The sequence below is a fragment of the Zea mays genome, chromosome 2 (genome assembly GCF_902167145.1).
Source record: "Zea mays cultivar B73 chromosome 2, Zm-B73-REFERENCE-NAM-5.0, whole genome shotgun sequence".
Taxonomy (NCBI): domain Eukaryota; kingdom Viridiplantae; phylum Streptophyta; class Magnoliopsida; order Poales; family Poaceae; genus Zea; species Zea mays.
The window spans coordinates 121,380,128-121,387,717 of NC_050097.1; positions in this window are offsets into that span (position 1 = coordinate 121,380,128).

The window sequence follows — 7,590 nt, forward strand, 5'->3', positions numbered from 1 at the left end:
CTTTCTTCGGTAGCCTTAGAAGATATTGCTTCGACAGGAACTGACGGACCAGCTTTAGCAGTATCCTATTGTCGGGGACCATAATTAGGGGTACCCCCAACACTCTTAAACTCGGCTGGTAATCACCATCAACACAAGCTGCAGAGCCTGATGGGCGCAATCAGGTCAAGGCTCCGTCCACTCAAGGGACGCGAACTCGCCTCACCCGAGGGACTCCTCAAGCAACGGGCACACCCTTGACTCGCCCAAGGCCCAGCTCGGGCAGGCTTCACAGTGAAGCAACCTTGGCCAGATCGCCTCGCCAACCGATCGTATCGCAGAAGCATTCTGTTGGGGGCCTTCGGCTTCCGAAGGTCCTCAAAAACATGATTTGACAATGTTTTCCAAGTATGCGAGCAGGTATCTTCGGAATCAGGTTACGTGTATACAAGAGCATGGTCAAGACGAAGCTTGACTGGAATGGAAGACGATCATGACGAAGGATAAGACGACCACGAAGCTATGTGCAGAAAAGCTTCGGCATGACAGCAGAAAAGGGGAACCGACTTAAAGATGAAAAGCCAAATTAGACCTCGAAGAATTTCTATAGAGTTATTGATAAATGTAAAGGGCATTAATGTAATTTTACACGGGCTACGTCCCATGCCTATAAATACGTACCGTACTGTTCATGCTGACTTGGCATTCGCTTTAGCATCACGCTTGTACCCTTACCTTCCTTCAAGCCGAAGGTACATTTGTAATTTGCTGTTGTTTATACAAGTAATATAAATAAGAATAAATTAATAATAATGTTTAAAGTAATCATGTTATTTTCCGTGTTTTGTGTATAAATCTCTCTCATCTTTTATTATGATTGTGAAGTTATGTCCTTCATAACCTTCGTCCGAAATTCATTATATCCGAAGGGAAATAATGTTTCGAAGGACAAAGTGCTTTGATATTTAACATTTTATGTTGCCTTGTTCTTAATTCATAGCATTTGAGAACAAGTCCCCAACATTGGCGCCCACCTCCGGTGAACTCACTTCCATTTCTTGAGCTTTGAACATCTTCGGCAAGCATCACCTTCATCATGCCGCCGAAAAAAGCTTCAGCGACAGGGGCTGCCACTCTGCAGCCGCTGGACCCCAATCAGGACGTCCATTCTCTTAGGGAGGCCCGAAGTCAGAAGAGGAAGGCCACCAATCCAACGCCTCCGGAGGATGACTTGGACCAGGAAATCCAAAACCTGGAGATGCTCCATCAACAGGTGCAACGAAAGAAGGAGAAGATGGCTCGTCTAGCTGACCTTCAGAGGCAGATAGATGAAGCTTCGGAAGAGGTTCGTCATCTTGCTCAAGATGACCAGAACCGAAGGCCTCCGCGCAGAGAGCTTCATCAGGAGGGCTTCTACAATGAGGACGACTGGTATGAAGATTTCCATCATGGAAATTTTGCTTTTGATGATGCTTCTCCTCTATCAATAGAATTGCAGGCTACACCATGGCCCCAGTCTTACAAGCCACCCTAGCTCCCCATGTACGACGGTCATTCAGACCCGAAGCAATTCTTGATGAGCTATGAAGCAACCATATCTTCGTATGGTGGCAATACTGCAGTCATGGCAAAGTCTTTTGTCATGGCCGTCAAGTGTGTCGCTCAAACTTGGTACTCCTCTCTTCAGCCAGGGACAATCACCTCATGGCAGAAGCTGAAGGATATGTTGATAACCAGCTTCCAAGGGTTTTAGACGAAGCCAGTTACTGCTCAAGCTTTATTCCAGTGTACCCAGGACCACGAAGAATATCTTCAGGCGTATGTCCGAAGGTTTCTGCGTCTGAGGGCACAGGCGCCAACAGTGCCCAATGAAATTGTCATTGAGGCCATGATTAAGGGACTTCGACCGGGACCTTCAGCGCAATACTTTGCCAGGAAGCCACCACAAACTTTGGAGAAGCTGCTCCAGAAGATGGACGAGTATATTCGAGCTGACAATGATTTCCGCCAAAGAAGGGAGGAAGCATTCAGGTTCTCTGAAATGACCAGGGGCTTCGGAGGAAGATTTCATCCGAGGCACGTCAGGTCAATTCATAACTCTACTCAAAGTGATGATAGAGGGAGCCAACAGCAAAGGCCACAATACTCCTCGCAAGCTTCGGGGCAGCAACAAAGCTCTTTTCGGCCGCTAGCGCCAAGGGGAAGAGGCGCCAGGGTCTTCGGGGGAAGATTTGGGGACCAGCCAAGAAAAATTTACTGCATATTCTGTGGTGAAGACAAGGGTCATACCACCAGGATGTGCCATGTTTCCATCCAGAAGCAAAAGGAGATAGCAGAAGCTGCAGCACAACAGAATCAGCCAAAGCAGGTCATGCATACTGCTTCGTATCATTCGCCTTACATTCCAGAATATGTAGGCAATCACCCTGCAGCTTCTGTTGCTTCGGCAAGTCAACCCCAAGCATCTTGGCGACAACCTCCACCGCCACCACCAACACAACGAGGTCAGCAACCAGAAGGGAGTCAGCACACTCACCTTCAGCGGGACTTCACAGAGGAGTCCGAAGCTCGCACAGTCAATAGCACTGTGCCAGAGTCGAAGCACATTTACTAACAAATATCCTACCTCAACAGCAGCTTTTCGCATTTTCACATTCAGTATTACTTTCTTTTTAATAAGGAACAATTATGGGAAGTCTAAATGTCTTTTATCGTCCTTCAATTTCTTGTAATAGTTTCGCTTTTTACCATAATGAAAATATATCTTCTCCATAGGCCTAAGTTGCCGAGGAATGAGAATTTATGATGGAAAGGAGGACCTTCGAATTATCAAAAATTTGTTCTAAGGAACGCAGTGCAATTTTTTTGAAGCAGCAAAAAGTCGTTCCTAAGGGAGCGCAGTGTAAGTTTTCTGAGCCTACAGTGAAAAATAAGCGCTGATTCCACTAAAAGTAAAAGGCGAAGAAGCTCCTAAGGGAGGCTTACAGCGAAAAATAAACGTTGATTCCGCCGAAAGTAAAAGGCGAAGAAGCTCCTAAGGGAGGCTTACAGCGAAAAATAAACGCTGATTCCGTTGAAGTAAAAGGCGAAGAAGTTCCTAAGGGAGGTTTACAGAGAAAAATTAATGTCAACCTTCGGCAAATATCATTTTGCACAACATTACATCATTACATCATTTGCATAGCATAACATCATACATCATAGTGCATCAACAACGCAAGAAGGGGGGTCTCGATATTGATATTCGAAGATTGTTTTGAAGAAATAGTGACAAGGCACAAAAAATAGCCGTTGAAAAGTTATACCATCGTCAAACTCTAAAATGGAAGGATCAATTGATTTTTGATTTTACAAGGATTGATTATTGATTTTTACGAAGCATGAAAAGAAGGGAAGGTGTTTTTTTGCCGAAGGCTCAAAAATGGTATGTATATGATGTTTCATGCATCGTCAAAAATAGAATTATAAACAACTAATATGCTATATCCAAAGTTACACAATGTTACACATGATTCTCAGCAAGCATTACAATCTAAATGTTTTTACAGCAGCATTTAATCTTCCTTTAAAACTACTTCTGCAGCTTCGTTTAGAAGCTGATCAACAACTCTGTCCATGATGGCTTCGGCCATTTGTCTAATTTTGTCATCCCCCTTCGTGTGGGGGCCAGGAGATAGCTCAGCAGGTTCTGAGGGAAGAGAAGATATGGATATATTACTATTACAAACCATGAACAAGTTCGAAATCAAAAAGTTACAACGAAGAGCCAGTTATCACTAATTAATACCTATTTGCCCTTCGGGCTCTGCGCTTTTCTCAGCAGCCTCTGCTACCTTTCTAGCATCATGGATGCCTTTTTCGCTTTTTTGAATGATTTCTTGGGCCATTTCTCGGCCGCCATTGTCCCAGATGTCGGTGAAAATTTTTCCACCGACCAGGCTTGCTTCGGCCGAGGGGTCTTTTATATCTTCGGAAGACAAGGCAGTTTCGGATTGCGCTAAAGATTTCACATGCTCACAGCCTTTTCTTTCCAAAATAGTAGCAATCCCCCTGGCGCCCGAAAAAGCACATATGTTTTCACATGCTCACAGCCTTTTCTTTCCAAAACAGTAGCAATCCCCCTGGCGCCCGAAAAAGCACATATGTCTCCGCGGCTATTCAAGATTTCCTCGAAGGCCTCAGCTTCGTGGCTGATCCATTCAATCGGGCCTTCTGGATTACCCCTTGTGAAATTTTCTTCGCTAGAGAATGCGCCAACGCTAGCGAAGCTGGATTTTATTTTCTTAGCACACTCTATGGATTTGTCATAGCACCTTTTCTTGGATGCACGAAGCTCTTCAACATTTATTTCCAAATGATTTTCCCATTGATCACTAAGTTCTCGTTTTGTCTCTTCAAGTATGCGTTCTTCTTTAGCTCTGGCTAGCTGTTTCCGAAGATCCTCAATTTCGCGTTTTTGGGCTTCAGCTTGAGCCTTAGAGGTAGCTTCGTCTTCCTTTATTTTATCCACCAATGTAAGCAGAATTTTATCTTTTTCCAAAGCTTCATTCCTCAGCTTAATAACCTATGTTCGTAGGTTGTTGAAAGCAATATTATAGCTCTCGTCTTCGGCATTCTTTTGCGCTCTCAAAGCGTTGCTCAGTATTAAACCCTATATGAAAAAAGAATTAGTATAAGAATAAAAGAATGATTCAAAAATTATAAATTTCCAAATATAAAATTCTCATACCTTCAGACTATTATATGCAAGGCTATTTGCAAGATCGTCCTTCGTCATAGCGCAGAGTCCAGCTTCAAGCTTCGGAAACCCCATACTTCTAGCCATCTCCCGGCAGACAGATAATTCTTTGTTGTCTGGGAGACAGTATAAGAAGTCATCTTCGTCTGTGCCATTGAATACTAAGGCCCCTTTCGGATACTTCAGTTCTCGGGCATAGTGATTAGCTTCAAAAATCTCCTCTTCAGATAATTTCTTCCCCGAAGCATGTCGTACAATATAATCAAGTACTTTGGAAGATGCTTCGGGGGCAGCAGTGCCAGTTTCTTCAGCCAAAATTTGTTCTGTTATTTCTGTTTTTTCGGCTTCCAAGGATTTCACCTTGGCGGGCTCTGAAGGCCCGATTTCAATTTCAGACTGTTGCTTTGAAGCTTCGGCGACAAAGGCTTCAGTGTGTACTTCGGAAGTTTTAACAATTTTCTTTGGAGGTGTGCTTGAAGATTTGATTGTCTCTAAAACATCTAGCACATTAACCATCCTTTTTCTTTTAGGGGTCACTGCTGGACCCTTATGGCTTTTTGTCGTCTCAATTTTTGCCGAAGGACTCAAGACTTCTGATGTCTTTATTTCTTCAGCTCTCGGTTCTTTTATTTTTTCAGTCGCTGGCGCTTTGGCCAGCACTTCAATATTTGGCAGCGGAGTTGGCTCTTTAGCTTCGGTGGCCGAAGAGGTCTCACCGGCAAATTCAGGCACTGTGGCCGGTTCGATATAACGTGGCCGGTGTGTGAGAACCTTTACCCTTTTCCTCTTCGGCGCCGGCTCACTAGGAGCGGCTGAAGCAGTTTCCTTCGCAGAAGATGTATTCTTTCTTTTTTGACCCCGCGCTGGGTAGCGGTAATCGGGGTAGACAAACCCAATTGCATCAAATACTCGGTTGAGCCTCTTCCTCTTTCGGCCTCCGAATGCCGCCGATAATGCAGTATCTTCGGCCTTTGAGTATACACCAAGCAATTCATCGCTGATGGTCTCAATACTTTTCAACCAATCATCATCTGGCTCAACGAATTTATCTCCGTATTTAAATGTGTATTTCAGCCTGACTAGTCCACCTTCGTCAGTTTCTTTAATGGTTTCTTTCGGCATTTCCCATTTTTCCACAAGTGGCCATACTCTAAAGGCAATGTGTTCTTGGACCAAATCACTTGTCCCAATAAAAGAGCAAACAACACCGAAGGCTCTCTGGCATTCTTCGGCTGCTTCATTCATTTCCACCTTCGGCCTTCGTAGTCCGAAGCGTTGCCAGATGGGACGCATAATGATACTTTTAATATCTTCCCGAGATTTCAAGTCATTCTTCACGTAAAACCATTCCGTCATCCAGTCGCCGGGCCACCTATTTCGAAAGGTTGGCACGGGGCAGCTTGACCCAGACCGGGAGCCGAAGCTGTAGCAGCCAAAATTGTTGTGATACTATTCTTTACCCCCAGGGTTTTGTCTCGTACAATAACTCATGTATGTTGCAGAAACTTTTTGCACTTGGTTCTAAACCTTGGCTCCTCACGGCCCAGACGAAGATGCCCATCCTTATGATTGATTCTGGAGTAAATTGATGAAGGTAGATTTCAAATATCTTCAGCACTTCCACGACAAAACTGCTCAAAGGAAATCACAGTCCGGCCTTCAAGAAGCTTCGAAAGATTATGACTTCATTCTCTTCGGGAGTAGGTGTAGTCTTCTCCCCGGCATCTGCCCTCACAATAGACATGTCTCAAAAATACCTTCCCTTCATGCTATCAAGATGACTCTGTTTGATGCTCGATTTTCCGAAGACTGTGTGACTTGGTCGCCACGGCCGATCTTCGGAGTCTTCACAACCACTATCCGCATAATAACTGTCACTGACGCCAGTATCTTCAGATAAACCCTCCAAAATCTCTTTAGTAATCTTCTCTGTATTAGTCTTTGACATTGATTGAAGAAAGCCCAGATGCATCTCCTCAGAAAGACTTAGCTTCGAATCACCAACAACTTTTTTATCTTCAGACATCCTTTCAAAACGCTGAGAAGGTGCTCTCAAAACCGAAGCTTAAAAATCTAAAAAGCCAAGAAAGTGTTGTTGCGCAGGCTAAAAGTTGGGTGAGTAAAAGCAGATAGCAAGAGAGCGTACCAAATAAACTCATGATAAGCTCTTATTTATACACCTAGTGCGTTGGAAACCGGAGGGTCCCGCTTGTCAAAGACTGTTGCTATTCTAGCAAAGAGAAGGTGTTTTTTCGGACCTTCGGCTTAAGGCCTTCCTCCATGTCGCAATATGAATTTATCATTCCAGCAAATTAATATTGCGAGGGGCTACTGTTGGGGGCCTTCGGCTTCCGAAGGTCCTCAAAAACATGATTTGACCATGTTTTCCAAGTATGCGAGCAGGTATCTTCGGAATCAGGTTACGTGTATACAAGAGCATGGTCAAGACGAAGCTTGACTGGAATGGAAGACGATCATGACGAAGGATAAGACGACCACGAAGCTATGTGCAGAAAAGCTTCGGCATGACAGCAGAAAAGGGGAACCGACTTAAAGATGAAAAGCCAAATTAGACCTCGAAGAATTACTATAGAGTTTTTGATAAATGTAAAGGGCATTAATGTAATTTTACACGGGCTGCGTCCCATGCGTATAAATAGATGAACAGTACTCCCATACTGTTCATGCTGACTTGGCATTCGCTTTAGCATCACGCTTGTACCCTTACCTTCCTTCAAGCCGAAGGTACATTTGTAATTTGCTGTTGTTTATACAAGTAATATAAATAAGAATAAATTAATAATAATGTTTAAAGTAATCATGTTATTTTCCGTGTTTTGTGTATAAATCTCTCTCATCTTTTATTATGATTG